The 16,853-nt window shown below is 43.2% G+C and overlaps 1 protein-coding gene across 10 annotated transcripts in view; it reads right to left on the reverse strand.

Annotated features, from left to right (window-relative positions):
• si:dkey-237h12.3 (teneurin-3) overlaps positions 1–16,853 on the reverse strand; it is a 335,156-nt gene that overhangs the window by 228,419 nt on the left and 89,884 nt on the right. For all 10 annotated transcript variants that reach the window (XM_035425584.1, XM_035425591.1, XM_035425590.1 and 7 more), the window contains exon 3: positions 11,942–12,037. The gene's annotated coding sequence lies outside the window, so the exon portion shown is untranslated. The remainder of the gene's footprint in view (positions 1–11,941; positions 12,038–16,853) is intronic.

Here is a 16,853-nt window from a genome sequence, read left to right on the forward strand (position 1 = left end):
GGTATGTTCTCAAGCAGTGCCAGTGCAGGCTAACTTTCTCCTGGTTCCTCCAGTTCCCAGGTAGCTCAACCGAACGACTGTGGAGCCAGATCAGGGGAGCACAGGTGAACAGGTGAGTTCAGAGCGCGCGCGTACGGCTCAGATGAGAGGGTCTGTCTGATAACCGCCGGGGCCGGAGAGTACAGAGAGGGGTACAGAGGGGGGTACAGAGGGGGGCGCGGCCTCCTCGGCCCAGCAGGCCTGCACCTGGGTCTTTAATCCAGTGACGGGAGATAAGGGGTGGGGGGTGGAGGGGGGGGCGTCTGGGTGATGAGCGAGGAGTCTCACGTAATGAGCGTGAGAGCTTCGGCAGCACAGGTGGAAAACGGGGGGGGCTGACAGATCGGCGCCATAGCCGAAAGCGGGAGAGGCCAGCGGCTTTACCGCCAATCGTACTCAAAGAGTCTGTGGTGAGGGGCACACACACTGTACCTATAGGATGCTTCAGCACAGAATCTTTGTGATTTCTGAATACCACTGACATGAGGTGCCTAGACAGGGCAAGAGAATACAGAGAATACAGCCGTATACACGCTATAAAACTAATACTCCGGAGTCTGTATGATCATAATCATGATCTGATTATTTTTCAGGTTGTTTACTTAGTCACAGTTCTTTTTTTTTTTTTAGTTTGCTCCCCCTCAGCCCTGGTCATGTGACCACACCACACATGATTGCCATTCTTATTCACCAAATTACTCAATTAGGAGATCCTAATGAATGCGCAAGAAATCTTCAATCAATAATTTAAAGTAAATTGTGTTGTCTCATTCACTCAGTTTGTTACAGCCCTGCTAGAATTTGTAATGACTGTGTTAATGGGGACGATCAATTCTAATTCATATTGATCACGTGTCACTGCAATAATTATTGAACTGATATGCATCGAGACAAATGTTGGTTGTTGTCTATTTCTACCTTCAGATAGCAGTCTGAAAGTTTTGAATAATCATGCACGCACACACACACACCCGCACGCACACACACGCACGCATGCACGCACATTCTTTAACAACTGCAGAGCTGATCAAGAGCTGTGGTTATGAGATAGACTTTCTTTGCACCGATTGGTCAGCGGGATTTAAGGGGACCCAACACAGGAACCTCAGCAGAGATATTTAGTCTTTAGTCAAATTAATCGTTTTGTGGTGCAAATAAGTGGGATGTACTGGTTAAAACAAACTCAAATTAAGGTTTTGGTAGTTTCCTCTTAAATGGCAATGAATTGTTAATGTTAAGTCATTAGCTGTGGTCTATCACTGAGGGAAACCCATGGTCCATCTCAGGTAGGTAACTCAAACGGGCAGGACAATAAGAAACAGCGCCCATCACTAAGACAGCGAAACCTAGGCAACGTGTAAATGGCTAAAATAAATCAATTAAAAAAAATTCACTTCGGGGGGTTAATGACCACTCTGCTTTGCACTGTGGCTTCACCACCTGCAGTGCTTTAATTAATTACACGGCCATCTACTGTTTTCAGTCCCTTCTGATCCTCAGTGTGAATGATGTGTGTGAAGGTGTGTCCCTCTAACCCGCTGGTATAATCTGGGCCATTTCTGTGCACGCCTACCCCTGTACCTGTAACTCAGCATCACTTACTGAACCAGCACACAATGTCAGTCTATACACACACACACATATACACACACATGCACATACAAGCACACGTGCACACACACACACACACACACACACAAACACATGCATACGCACACACACATGCACACACACACACTCGCACACTCACACAAACACAAGGCCCTGGGCAATGCAGTAGTTCAGTGATGGCTTCAATGAGGGATCTTCCTCATCACGTCCTCTCATTTTTTCTTGCTTCCTTCCCTCCTTCCGTCCACACAGGGCTGTGCAGAGGCACCTTCTGAGGGGCAGGTGCTCAAAGTGAGAAAAGGCCACACCGGCCTACAAAATAAACCGCCCTATTACACCCAGTTATTTCACAGTGGCCAATTTTTACATATTTTGTCATGCATTAGAAATACATGTAAAAAATACATTCTAAAAATGTGAATTGTGAATTGTGGGGCGACATAGCTCAGAAGGTAAGAGCGGTCGTCTGGCAGTCGGAGGGTTGCCGGTTCGATCCCCCGCCCTGGGCGTGTCAAAGTGTCCCTGAGCAAGACACCTAACCCCTAACTGCTCCCAACAAGCTGATTGGTACCTTGCATGGCAGCCTTTCACCGTTGGTGTGTGAGTGTGAGTGTGTGTGTGAATGGGTGAATGAGAGGCATCAATTGTAAAGCGCTTTGGATAAAAGGGCTATATAAATGCAGTCCATTTACCAAATGTATTTTTATTTTTTCTGTATGGGAGGCAACATATTTGTTTCAAATGCATTACACTAATAGCTGATTTAGAAGACTATTCATCATACATTGCATCCGAGCATCTTTCCAAAGACAGGTTGTAATTCACACTTCTCAAAGACAGATAAATAACTGCTTCACAGACTTGCTATTTTAACCCTAGCCTTCTCCTCTGAGGATCGGGGGACAAAATGTTACACAGTCCTGTCAAAATGGCTGCATCAACTGTCAACTGGTGACAGCTTTTTTACATGCTAATGCAGTGTGACGTAAATGCAGGAATATTCCAGCAAAGAACTCTACCAGGCCAGCTTTCAACACTCACAAACCGGGGATCACAGTGCACATCCATTTTCTTTCCCTTTATCAACACACTTCCTGAACACAGACGTTGGGTCTCATTCACGAAACATGCGTACGATCACATTTGATCGTACACTACGTGTAAGAATGTTTCCAAGAACCTTTTGGCATTCATCATTATTTTTCTGACCTGTATTTGTTCATGGCTGTTTCCTTATGCTAATCACGTGAACAGGATTGCGCATAAAATTCACAAACAGTCAGCATTCATCATCTCATACATCTGGGATATGCACAAAAACAAAGGTCTGCACGTGTGTCATGTTTTCGTAGGAACAAAAGTAAGAATAATTTGAGAAAAGTTTTGTGAACGAGGCCCGATATGACCTGCCCACATTCATCAGGTGACCCTGAGTGCAGGCAGATGTATCATGTCCTTGTCCGGTATTCATGCTGGATTACATTTGATAACAGCACTAGACGGTAAAGGAAAATTGACATCAAAGAAACGTCTCTATGCGGGTCCAAAAGAAAATGGCTCTGATTTACTGGATAGTAAAATAATTACATTTTCAGAGGTAGATAGATATGACATTGCAGATGCAACATTACTGTGTTCCTTTAATAGTGCACTGGGGGACTATAACCTGTATTTCCTTAAAAACAACAGAATTTAATATATTCCACGGACACTGAGAGAAATATGAAGAGGTACTGGAGACTGAAAGTTAAAGGAATCACTTTTATTTTTTACAGCAGAAAACACTTCTTAGGCCTGCAAAACGAGTACAGCGGCTAATTTAAGGGTGAAATTGAGCCGCTGTGGGAATTTTCTTTTCCTGGCGTCCTGAGGACTGAAAAAAAAAAAACAAAACAAAACAAAAAAAACAAACCCAGCGATGAGCACTCGCGGCCAGTAGAGAGAGAGAGAGAGAACTCCTCCCCTTCAGTCCAGTGCGCCCATTTATCATTATGCTAAGGAACCAGTTCAGCGCGCCGGACCGCTTCACTTCCTGAAAGCGTCCGACTCGAGTCCACGGAGAACGCGGCGGCACGTGAAATTCGGCGGCCTGCGCGACGAACGGAGATGAGAAACTATCGCCCGTGAATCGGACAGGGCCTCCGTTTCGCTGGGGGCTGCTCTCGCTCCGTCCTCGGAGACCAACGCGAGCCGTTCGTCCGCTGACACTTCAAATTTCACTATTTAAAAATAGTGGTTTTCGCATGTCGGTTGAGCGGGACTGCATTGTGAGAGGAAGGCAACAGAAAAGTGCACTCGTTTGATTTACATCGGTTCTATTACTTCAGCTGTAAATTTAAGAGCACAATGAACTCAGATGTTGAACCACTTACGATTTTTAAAAAATCTATATCAATATTCAAAAGTTTTGAACTGCGTATGGTAGAAGGGGAAAGCCAAAAAAACAACTAGCTGATTTATCTGATTTGTAAAGGATGAGGGGAAAAGCGTGATCACAATGGAAACCCTGGTATTGTGGAAGGATTGAAAGATTCAAAATGAATTGTTTTTTTTTTTTCAGTTTCATAACAAAGGAAAAAATAAAAAAATACCATAAGAGCTGTAAGCAGTTGGGTGCAAGCCAGACGTACACTAAAACAATCTGAGACCACACGCATTTGCACAGGGAGTTGGAGAGGAGCCCGCGAAGTGAGCCTGGAGAAGAACTCACATCTGTTTCGGAAATGAACTCCGAGCGGGAAATCGAAAATGGTTCAGCGAATGAAATGAAAAGCAATGAAAGCAACAGTAAACAAATTTACCGATGAACGGACCCAAACAATAAAATCCAATTTCCAAAAACTGTCATAAATATGAATGAAAATAGCCTTATAGTGCGCAGTCATTTAAAGACAGTCTTTTCGACCGTGCTGGAACAGGAAAACACTGGTTTCTCTATACCTTTAGACTTTCTTTTCTACAAAGTGGTTGCCACTAGCAACGCATCCTCCTCCATCTCCACCTTTACTCTATTATTTTTTTTTACATCATTTATGTCGGCAGGTAAAGATGAAATGTGCAGAATATGTTATTAAATTAATCAGTTGGTGCATCATGATAGCTCAACAAAAGATTTTGTCATGTGCGCAAAATATTCTTTGTATGTGCCTCATTATGTACTACCTCAGAGTGGTTGGCATTTAAAATTACTGACATCAAACGTCATGTTTGCCACAGTCTTTAAATTGGCCGTGTGCTTATTTATTTATTTATTTATTTATGTAAATAACAGAATTCAAGTTATGCATCAAAATAGGAGGCCACAGGAAAGCATGCATGATTCAGCTGTGATTTTGGGCCCATAGCCAGTTTGCAATCAAATACATTAGAACTCTGATTTGATCTGCAGCCACATGAGGGGCCCATTCTGCAAAGCAGGACTACTGACTTAACCAGATAACTGCCCAGAGTTCATCACAAAATACAGAAGAACACTTACTGAATAGGCAGCTACATCAGGGGCCTGTTCCTCAAAGCAGGACTACTGACTTAGCCAGATAACTGCCCAGAGTAAAACTCAAAACAGCTCAGTCCATTTTTCCAGATTTTGGAGGGGGAGGCGGTGGTGGAGGAGTTGGGGGGAGGCGGAGCGGGTGGTGGAGGGGTGGGGCGGTAGGGGGGTCTGGGTTTTACTTGGCGCAGTTATCCAGCTAGTTCAGTAATCCTGCCTTGTTGAACAGGCCCCAGGCAAACTCCAGTGTTATCAGGCAGATGTAAACACACAAAAAGACGCACGTATATTTGATCACGATGAGATCCACAGAAGCGCTCTGGCGGGTTGGCAGGTTGATGAGGGCGCATTGCGGCTGTGTGTCAGCCAGGAGTTAATATGCAGGGGCTGCAGGCTCCAATCTCAACAACCCAAAGCAAAATCCAGTCACGCGTGGGGACGGCAGGGACTCATTTGGGATGCATGTAATACTAGGTGTAAATGCACAGTCTGCAAACAGATCCCCGTCTGATCGCCTGCAGATTTCCTTTTTTTTAATGCATTGGGTAAACAAGTTTTAGATCATGTACAGTGGTGTGAAGGCAAACAGAAAAGTTTTTTTTTTCCTGGCTGATGTTCAGTTTTTTCTCTCCACATATTTCAAAAAACGAGTCTATTACATGACAATGTAATACATTTTTCACATTGCATACATTCATATTGTACATGTGCAATGGTTATATATAGTATCAGGATGACAATGAATAATAGTACAGTTGCCAGTACCATTAGCTAAGGCAATTAGCACTGTTAATGCAATTAACGAGAACAAGAGAGTGAAGAAAATGTTAAAGAAGAAGAAAAAGAAGAAGAAGAAGAGATAATTATTCTTTGGTCAGACCAGTAGGTCTTTTGCCCCACGAGAGTGCTTTTCCCTTGTGGATGGTGCATCCCATCTTTGAAACAAGAAACAGGCGTGCAAATGATTTACAGTATGTGTACAGGAAGTGTATATACAGCACATCGTGATATTGAGTGCATGTGTTTACTGCATGCCATGTAGTTGGAGTTCTACGGGTTGCATTGTAAAGTACAACTTTGAAGAAAGAATAATACCTAATAATAACCTGTGTGAACGGACCTGTGAAACCAGACTGGGATTCACTAGAGCGATACAGGCCAACTGGAGACTGCAGCATTCGCTCCAGCAGAGAAACGGATTGGTCTCGGCAACGCCGACTGGTGGAGAGAGAGCACACGCACCTGGGTTGGGTTAATCAATCAGCCCAGGGGCTTAAAGGTGTGTTCCTCTCCACAGTTTGGGGCCGAGACCGGGAGCACACACCGAGAGAGCGAGTCTTTATTGAGTTCTTGCTCGTCTGCGCACAAAGAGAAAGTGAACCACCGTTGAAAAGCTGGAGGAGCTGGTCAGCTGAGAAGCCTGCAATCTACGGTATGAGCAACGAGTTGAAAAGCAGTCACTTAGTTTTGCTTTCTTTTGTCTTTGTTGTTCTAGTTTGTTGTTTTAATTTACTGTTTTTGCCCGAAACCTGTGAGGGGGGAGGGTGTGACACACCGGAGTGCGTCAGAGCCATGTAGCAGAATTGTAATCTTTTGATTTGCAGACTTGGGACAAAAATACAAGACACAAAATGCCCAGCAAACCAGCGCAAAACAATACACTATTGATTGGTCGAAACAAATTACATCGTAAACTTTGCACACAAAATAATGCTACGGGACGCTACAGTACAGTAGGCGTTTTGCAAGCTGTATGGATTTACTCCAAAAGCAATATCCCATTTCCAGCTATTTTCAGTTAGCCACAGGAGGAGGCATTGCTCATCCTACCTGCAACAGGGTCGCTCAATAACAAGGACAGGAACGCTTCCTGTATTTCATTAATACATGGCATAGATGTGAAGGTGTCTGGCTGTACAGTACAGCGTTTAGAACAGAGTTCAGTGCATAAACGGGGACAATGGAAATTTAGAAACAACTTTAGAAGCAGCTACATGCTGAACAGAACATGCTTAAGCTTCTGTCTTTCACAACAGATCGACATATCGGCCTCTACAAAACAATGTCTCACCAGCATCAGTATTTTTTCCACTTCAACACAAGATGTTTTCCTTTGGGTGACACATTGGTCTTTAATTAACTGCACTGTTGTAGCAGCACTCTCGCGCTTTCATTATGTCTCTCTTCTTGGATTAAACCCAGCAGTGAAATCACCTAAGCTTACCGCCCCATCCACGGGGAGCCATCAACACAGCTCTTTTCCCACAATGCAGTGCATACATATTGAACAAGATCGTGCTATTGGCTGAAGAATATGAAATTCCACCCCATCTCCTTACAAGTGTAAAAAAAAAAAAAAAGGTTCGGCGTCTGCCAGTGTCCTCGTCAATATTCAGCGCGTACGCCATAAATATATCAAAAGAGACTTTTCGATAAACAAAAACAAAAAAATAAAAAATAAATCTGAGAAGGGAGGTGAATGTTCAAGGGGCCTTATTTCTTGAAAATTTAACAAGGCGTGAACATGACGTGCGTTTCATCTATTTACACACGAATTAGAGACTGACAGTACACTAACTAGATAAAGTCGACGAAATGAAATTTTTGACATGGTTGAACATGCCACAATCGGTCTGCGTGAATGCACGTTCATATGACGTCTAATCCCTTTGGACTCAGACACAGCGCAGAGACAGTGCTTGTGCAAGAGAGCGCCTCTATATGGGTCTGTTCACTTCCAGGGGCTGTGCATTGCACTGACGGCTCTGCTCGAGAGCGCATTAGCTCATTAGGAAGAAACGGCTTTTGATGGATTCACCTTCATTTGATAACACAGGGAGAAGCTGCTGAATCTCCTGCAGTTCAAAGTACAGGCAAAAGGTAAAAATAGCACATAAGGCATGACACTGCAGTGCTGTACCGAAATTCCAGGGCCAACAGTAAATAAGGCATAATTAACCTCGCACTTTTATGTCTAGCTATGATCCTAACAATGGCCTAAATGCTGATAGAGTCACTGCAATTTAAACAGCAGGACAAACACTAATTATCGCTATGCAGCAACTTGTTTGGCCGTATCAAGATTGACTGCGCCTTCTGTAATGTTAACGCAAAAAAAGAAATATAAAACACTTCTGAAAGGCGAGGGTGGCCATAACAGCATAAGTAAAGAAACATTTGGTGGATAATTCTGTATTTATATGCAGTTTTGAAAACGCAGTTCAGCGCACCGAGTGGAAAGGCCTTTAGATGTTGCTACTTCTTGCACAGTTCAAATGCTGAAGATACTGAAGCTATTTTTCAGATCACAGCAAACTCATTATGACTGGCATCCCTTTATGTTTAATTAACAGTGACACAGCCACACTAATGTGCTTTAAGTAACTATATTAAGCCACTGCATACAAAGCAGATTATTGTCTGTTGAATGCCGCAGAAAGACCGGAATGATATCTGACAGTGATGTATCTGTCAGTGGGTAAGAGTGCACTTGGCGTATGTACACTAACATACCCTGAGCACATCGTATGCACCGTGCTATGTTCTGTGAGGGAGTCCAGCTGGGTCCACACCACTGCTGGGGCTTTGTGTCTGACACGGTGGTGATTGATATCACTTCTGCCAGCGCACATTTGCCTGAGGATCCTGAGCACCCAGGGACGTCGTACCGGCAATATAAAATCGATATCTCGCCATCTACATGCATCACTATTAACTCGCAGTCAGGTCCGTGCTGGGAAGACGTAAGTCAACTTTTACACACTGCATGAAAAAGGTGCATTTACTGCAGAGGGCGGACACAAATCTGAAAACAGACACATCTCCTGCCACATACGGCACATGCCAGTGTCGCAGTTCTGTGTCAGAAATGGACATCATTTTGTGCACAGAGGGGTTCTTGTCCGGACAATTAGAAATTAATGGGGAATATCCGAGTCCAGAAATCCCCGATCATAGACGTGGCCAGGGAGTGTGCAGATGTTTCTGAAAATACACACAGGGAAATTACCACTCACGACCGACAGAAATTTCACAGGAAGTTTACAGGTCAGATATCTTACAGAAACTCAGTTTTTCTCTCAGTGAATGTTCTCACTATTCACGAATATGATCACTCCAGGGCCGGTAGAATAGGACAGTTTAAATTCACTTAATGCCGCAAGCTGAAATGCTGACTCACAAATTAACAGGGACAGGTGCAGGGACAACCCCCCCGCCCCCCTACATCCCCCTCACCACCCCTCCCCTCACCCCCTCTCGTCCCCCCTCACACCTCCCACCCCCCCCCCCCCCCCCCAAACATAGCTTCACTGGCTGTGCTTCACTTCTCCGCAGTAACGATGCTGACACACTGTGATTGCAAGCCCGGTGAGTTACTAGCCTGGAGATATAAAGTGAGAGTCAAGGAGGCCCACAGCATATGGTGCTGATCAGCAGGTAGAGAGCCATTTAATACACGTTAGGGTAGATCCGACTGCAATGCTACAGGTAAACGTTTAGCTGTATCTTTGTGATCACCTGCCTGCAATACAATGCAAAATGGAAAAAGGAAACCAATGACATGTTTTTTGTGTATAATATGTGAAGGCATTTAATTGCTGTGGATGTGGCTGAGGAGAATGACACTAGTGACCTTGAGGCCAGTCAGCCAATCTAGCTTTCTGGCAGATATAATGTGTAGAAGAAACACAGCAAATGAACATTTGAGTTTGACTAAGTTTAAATGGAATATGACACCATCATAGTATAGATTTCAATTTTTAAATGTTTTAGATTTTTTTTGTATAAACTTTCTAATGACAGATCATATAGAAATTCTTGAAGGGAAATGTCTCTAAAGATTTTTTTGAACGATTCAGCATGCTGGCTTCTTGGTAAATATTATTCCGCTGTTGATGTATGCACATGCATAACACAGTAAGGTTATATGGATTTCTCAGTTTTATTTAGTTTCGTGTCTTAGCATGAAAGTAAAGACAGTGTTTCTTGTTAACAACCAAGAAACACTGTCACAGTCACTGTATAGTCTTTGTTGCCTGGAAACTAAAAAATGATATGTGTGTCTGTGTGTGTGTGTGTGTGTTTCATATTTAAAAGACTTGCCAAGGTTAAATAAATAAATAAATAAACCAAGGCAGATGTGGTATGACTTTGCATAATGGCATTTAATCTCCTTGATTGTTTCCATGGACTATTACATGGGTATGAATTACCATGCACTGGATTAATTTGAGGGTTCTTTTGTGTGTATCAAACTGGTGCAAACAACAGATGTGTTATTTTATCATATTTTAAGGATTCATTATTTGGATATAACCAAGGGAAAAATGCACTCATGTTCCAGTCAGCAAACGAGCAAACAAACAAATATCCATCCGCCTCTTTAAAAGATTATTAATTTGCTTTCGAGGCACTGACAAGTGCTCACAGCCTTTAAGTGATGGATCGCTGGGACTTAATTGGCTGTCTTTGAGCAGAACATTTAATATGGCAGACATGGGTTCACTTGCCTCCGTTGTCCATTGAGGTGCATCGTCAGATTGACTCGTTTTAAAAGTGGCACTGAAGCCACAATGAGCATGACGTGCAGCTTTGCTTAATTAAAAGCGAGAAGATCCTTCAAGAAAAAAGCAACTGATGAAGCCTCACGAATGGCTCTCTGTTGGGTTAAGTACGCATTCTGCAACGTGACCTTGTACCCACACACATCCTGCACTGGCTCCACCCCCCACGCCACTCCAGGATTCTAGGCATATTTTCTTTTTTAATGATATAACGGTTACTTTACCCAACATTCCGCTGAGAAATCAGCACGACGAAAGAAGCAAACGCTCTGACGGACGATCACCGTGACATTCAGGCCATAAGCCCTCCAAATTCAGACGTTCAAAAGTCACCCGAGCACACAAGCTCGACGGGGCCAAAAGTGCAAACCGGCGGACTCCTTTTAGAACATAATAAATCTGAGCCGGTCAAACAGCCCGCGTCCCGTTCTTCTGTCCGCGAGCCGTACGGCCGCATCTTTACCGAGCAAACAGCCGGTTGCCTTGCGGTTAGCCGGCACAGCTTTTGTCCGCACGCTCAAGACCGCCGCGAGGAGCTGATATACTGTTTTTAAACGCATTAAACAGCTCCGGGGTGCGCGGGGGGAGTGGCGGTTGTAATGCAGGCAACACGGCGGAGCGCCCCTGTTGTAGAGTTAATGTAATTCAGCAGTTCCTCTTTAAATAGGGCCTTTATGCAGAAGCACGCCCCTCGACGTAGTGGCCTGTCACTGAGCATTACAGATAAAACCTCTACCTGAGCAAATGTTTATTTATGAGGTAAGGACCTCTGATACAGGAGAGGAAGACACAAAAGAGGGTCAAAGCAGCAGATGAAATACACTGGGGTGGAAGTATCCCAGGAAATAACTATCCTAGCAGCAAGAATACCTTTGAGTTACTTAAGATCTCCCTGAGCAAACCCAGTGGAGGACAGTGAGAAATCAATGTCAATTCCGTAGGAAGGAGTTGGCGCAATAGGTGAGGCTTGCACCAAAATGGCTGCCCACAAGATCACAAGTGCCCTTCAAAGAAAAGGCCTGGGTAATGTTCTCATCCTGAGAAACTCAAATGAAACAAATGAGGATATATTCTAAATATTGTTGTACTAGAAGTCACCCCAAACCCCTGTCCAAACCTAACCTCTGCTAAGGTAATAGTGAAAGTTAGACAAAAGGGGAAATGTTAACTTGGCTTGTGTTGTATTCCTAACATTAAGCGCTGTGTGACGGAGTTATGTTAGAAATGGATTCTGTACCTTGCGCTGTTTTCTCGTTGCATCCTGGGAGTTCATGGAATTCCTCTGCAACAGGGGTCCATGGAAGCCAACAGTCAACAGGCAAGAGGCAAATTCCTATGCAAAAAATGAAAAAAAAATGGGCTTAAATGTAGAATTTTAAAAAAGCAACATATTTACTATGGATGCAACTACACTACTTTACCATATGAATAAATTAGCAGCCACAATGACGTGCGACATTGAAAGTGTGTTTATGCCAACTCATTAAAGCAAGTGAGTCATAGAGGAGTTGGTCTCGACGGTTCAACACAGTTTGATAGCTTTGATAGCGCTACCAGGCCGATGGGATTCCCACGTCCACAGAGACTCACAGCTCAAGGATAATCGCTAACAAAACGCTAAACATTCAGCGTGCTCGGAAAAAAATAACAGATGCTTTCTCTTTATGGTTAAAAAAAAAGTACAAGTAGCCATACACTTCCTTCATATGCATGTGTGACCACATGCACAAACAACAGCAGGGATTTTGCTGCGGTAGTTTTAAAATCAGTAATCCATCTAATCATTTGGGGGTCATTGGGTGCTTGTATCAATGCAGCATCCCATTCATTATTCATAAATAATGAAAATAAATAAAAATAATCATAAATACGCAATGCAAAAGTACTACAAAACCACCCGCTCTATGAAAGCTTGATTTCCGAGTGTGATTCCAAAAAAAATGAAAAAATGAAAAAAATAATCCCACACATTTAAAATTATAATGCCTTTTACACTGTAATCCTGAATCTGACAAGGATCTATAAAAAAAAATTTCCACTCCAACGCTGTCTCCAGTGAAATGTCTTCAGAGCAATGACAGACCTGACAGTTTGAGCAAACGGGATTTACTTGGAAGCCGCTCACAGTGATGGGGTGTACATGACACCGCAGAAGCAGATCGGCGCAGATGGCACAACGTGTTACACATGTGCTTTATGAGCCCCGTAACGACTCACTCCTGATAGCAAGGGCAAAATATCAATACAGGGAACATAAAGTATGGCAAGCCCTTCAACTTTAAAGCACTTTTGGAAGACTAAAAAAAAAAAAAAAAAAAAAAAGTGAAAGAACTATACACACAGGACGTGTACTAGCAATAGAGCGTGAATGCCTCTTCATTCATCTCCATAAAAAAATAATAAAGTTTACGACAATTTTTTTTTTCTCTCTTGATAATAAAATATTATCGTACTGTTTTCCATTAATACCACCCTGCCATGCTCTCACATAATAAATTGTAGCACTGTTTGTCATGGAGGTTCTCACAGCAAATAAAAGTCACTGAAGAATCACGACACATTCCAGTAAAAAAAAAAAAAGGCAATCAATCAATTTATTTAATAAGACATGCTACAATATTCAGTCACGCCATGCATCTCATAATATGTCTGAGTTATAATAGTGTGTTTACAAATTAGGCCAGGAGCTATCACTACTGTTATGATTTGTAAACAATCTTATCCTGATCAACTTACACTCATTATAGTTATTAATATTACCGGTTTTATATCAGTTTAGATAATATACCTACAATATTTGTACAATAATGCAATGTGTGTACTCCACTTGGGATCTGAACTTGCAACCTCTTATTTCCAGGCTGCACTATATGACCAAAAGTATCTGGACATGGCTTGGTTGGGAGCTGTTTTTCACGATTTTGTCTAGGCCCCTTAGTTCCAGTGAAGGCAGATCTTAATGCTACAGCATACAATCACACAGTGACATTCTAGACAGACCCTTCCCTGTTTCAGCATGACAATGCCCCCGGGCACACAGCAAGGTCCATAGAGAAATGGTTTTGTTGAGAACAATGTGGAAGAACTTGACTGGCCTGCGCACAGCCCTGACCGCAACCCCGTCCAACACCTTTGGAATCAATCGTAAAGCCAACCGTGAGCCAGGCCTAATCACCCAACCAGTGCCCGACCTTCTGGCTGAATGGAAGCAAATCCCTGCAACAACGCTCCAGCATCTAGTCTAAAGCCTTCCCACAAGAGTGGAGGTTGTTATAGCAACAACTACCATATTAATGCCCATAATTGTGGATTGGTGGATGTCAGGTGTCCACATACTTTTGGTCCATGTAGTGTAGGTTCTTCCACACTGCAACTGGTTAGATACAGGTCTATTCACTATCTCACCAGCCACAGAAGTGTCCTTTTTTATCTAGTGGCATGAATGGAAGTCCCATTAATTTCCCACCTGCCAATGAAGAATGTTATCAGGCATTGGACGGGGTTAGACCCCTGCATTCCACCAGAGAACCTGGCACTCAGATTGTGGAGCGAACTCCATGTATTTCTAATACGCCAGATCTTTATTTCTGACACAGCCCGAAACAGAGAACTGTCCAGCTGCTCTCGATTTTATTTATTTTTTTGATGGCAATTTGTCAGCTGACAACACGGTAGCACCGCACAATATTGCAGATTCTCTGGAGATATGGGTATATTTCTCTGAGCTCCAGAACGATATCATCCCGACACAGCTGTACAACTTCAGACAGAGGAAGAGGTAAGGTTGTTCCCGGAGATTAGCTCCATAATATACTGCGGATATTGTTCTGTATTCATTTATCTACATGTATATGAATGTGGTTGGCAACAAGAAGTAGTAGTGAGTGAGTTCTTCCACCTGCTACAGTTGGTGGAAGAAACAATCCATCTTGTATCAAGTATTTTAAAATGTAAAAATGACACAGAACTTAACGCATTTTCATGGGTTATAGTATCCTCAAAATGCACATTAACTAGCTGCTACTTGCCAAGCAAAATAAGAAACACAGTGGACCATTTAGACTAAAACTCCCAAGAATGTAGAAATTAAAGTGGGTAGAGACAGAGAGTTTTATACAATTCTGCAAATGTGCAGCTGTTCGTCTTTCTTGCAGTGTAAAAGACACTGTTTAAATATGCATTTAAACACATAATAAGCAACAAAAAAAGTCTTTAGAGTATTAAGAACAGATGATTCGTTGTGTGTTTCCCTTTCCTGTTGTGGGAGCAAGTGTTCCCATTTGACTTGGACGAAGTGCCGGAAATTCCCATCCAAAATCTCAAATATTGAGCATTGAAATAAAATGTGGAACTTCTGAAATCCCCATGGCACACAGCAATCAAGACAGGACTGACAGTAAGAATCCATTCATCATCACATTTCATAAATGTCTGCCGCATGCAAAATGGATACATACACTCAGCAATAATTCACCGCAATTTTAATATTTTATCATGCCGGACACTTTTCACTCGTCCACGATGTTGATTTTTGACTTTTCGATGTTGACTTGACGAAATGACGGGAGGAATGTCAAGCAAAATAAAAAAAAAAGAAATACCGAACAATTAGCAGGTCTTCCACCTTCATAAAGGGCTGATTTGAATATCTGTGTAAATGTGCATCGGTAGAGAACAGCAGTGCATTGTGGGGCTTCATGGGCGTGTCTGCATGCGAGCCACGACTGTGACCTCGGCTGCAGTTTGCACAGTTCACAGGTAATGCTGCTCAGGTAATGAGAGGTGGCACAGGAAGCGTTCCACTGCCCGAGCGCTCGTGTGTGAAGCTCCCGACAGATGGATCTAAATTCAGAGAGATACCTGTGACCCAGAGGAAAAAAAAAAAACTATGAAATTTTAACAAAAATAAAATGTAAAAAATGGAAGCGGGAACAGATGCCGATGTTTTAAATACAGGCACCCCACACTACATTTGCATACATATGCATACTTACAAATGTATACACACACAGAATATGTTATGCTTTAATTGTACGATATTAAATGCTGTACTTGTAATAGAAGCAAATGTATTTATCCATCCATCCATTATCTAACCTGCTTATTCCTGATCAGGGTCACATGAGGTGGGGGGGGGGGGGGGGGGGGGGGGCATTTGGGTGCTGTCCCAGGGGTGCTATCCCATTGGGGGAAAAGGCAGCAACACACCCTGGACAGGTCGTGAATTCGCATACGATACATGACATATTTCTGAGAAACAAATTGTACTTATTTTTCCAAAAAAAAATAAAATAATAATAAACTTTAAGTGCTTGCGTTATCTGTGCGTGCAGGCGCCGTGTGTACAGCGCATTTCAAGCGCTTTTTCCGCTTCGGTGTGAAGAGCCGTGTGCAGATACAGCAGCGCTGAGGTGCTCCCTGTCCCCTGCGCTCCAGACGGGACGGGACGGGACGGGCTGCTCCGCTCAGGAACACCCCGTTTGAAGCGCTCCGTTAAGGGCCCCCAATTAATTAAGCCGGGACGGTCACGGAGGACCGTGCCGTGCCACCACGACCGCGCCACCCCCCCCCCCCCACCCCCCTTCCGAAAAAACGATACAGGTCCTCTGGCGCCACACATCTCCTCTGCTTAAAAGGGATAGGCGTTAGCTGAAGACAGCGCAGGAGTGTCCACAGAGGGCCTGCCAGTCCAAACCCTGGGAGACTCAGTATGACTGTAGCCTCAGCTGAAGTCCCCGTGGCATCCCTTACAGGGTTACTGCGATTCAGGGACAGGGTGGCTGCACATGATAAATGGACTTAGTGGTCTAGAAATGATAATGCCCACAAGCCATGATATTTGCTCTTGAACGCGCTTAGAAAGCCAACAGGTTAGAATTTTCATCACTGGACTGCTAACAACCCGTCAAGAATAGCAACTCTGTAATATAAAGTTCCACTAGTTTTTTTATATTTAAAAAAAAAAAATTATTATTACTATTTTCCAATCCAGGACACTCTGTCCTGTAGAACCACAAGAGGAGTAAGCATGCAGAGTAAGTATACAGCGAGCTCCTTAATGTTTAGGACAAAGACATTTCATACATGAGTAGAACCTCCACATTGGGCATTTTCTCTGTTGTTAAATGGGTTTTCAGGTGTTTTCAATG

The sequence above is a fragment of the Anguilla anguilla genome, chromosome 7, assembly GCF_013347855.1.
Source record: "Anguilla anguilla isolate fAngAng1 chromosome 7, fAngAng1.pri, whole genome shotgun sequence".
NCBI classification, from domain to species: domain Eukaryota; kingdom Metazoa; phylum Chordata; class Actinopteri; order Anguilliformes; family Anguillidae; genus Anguilla; species Anguilla anguilla.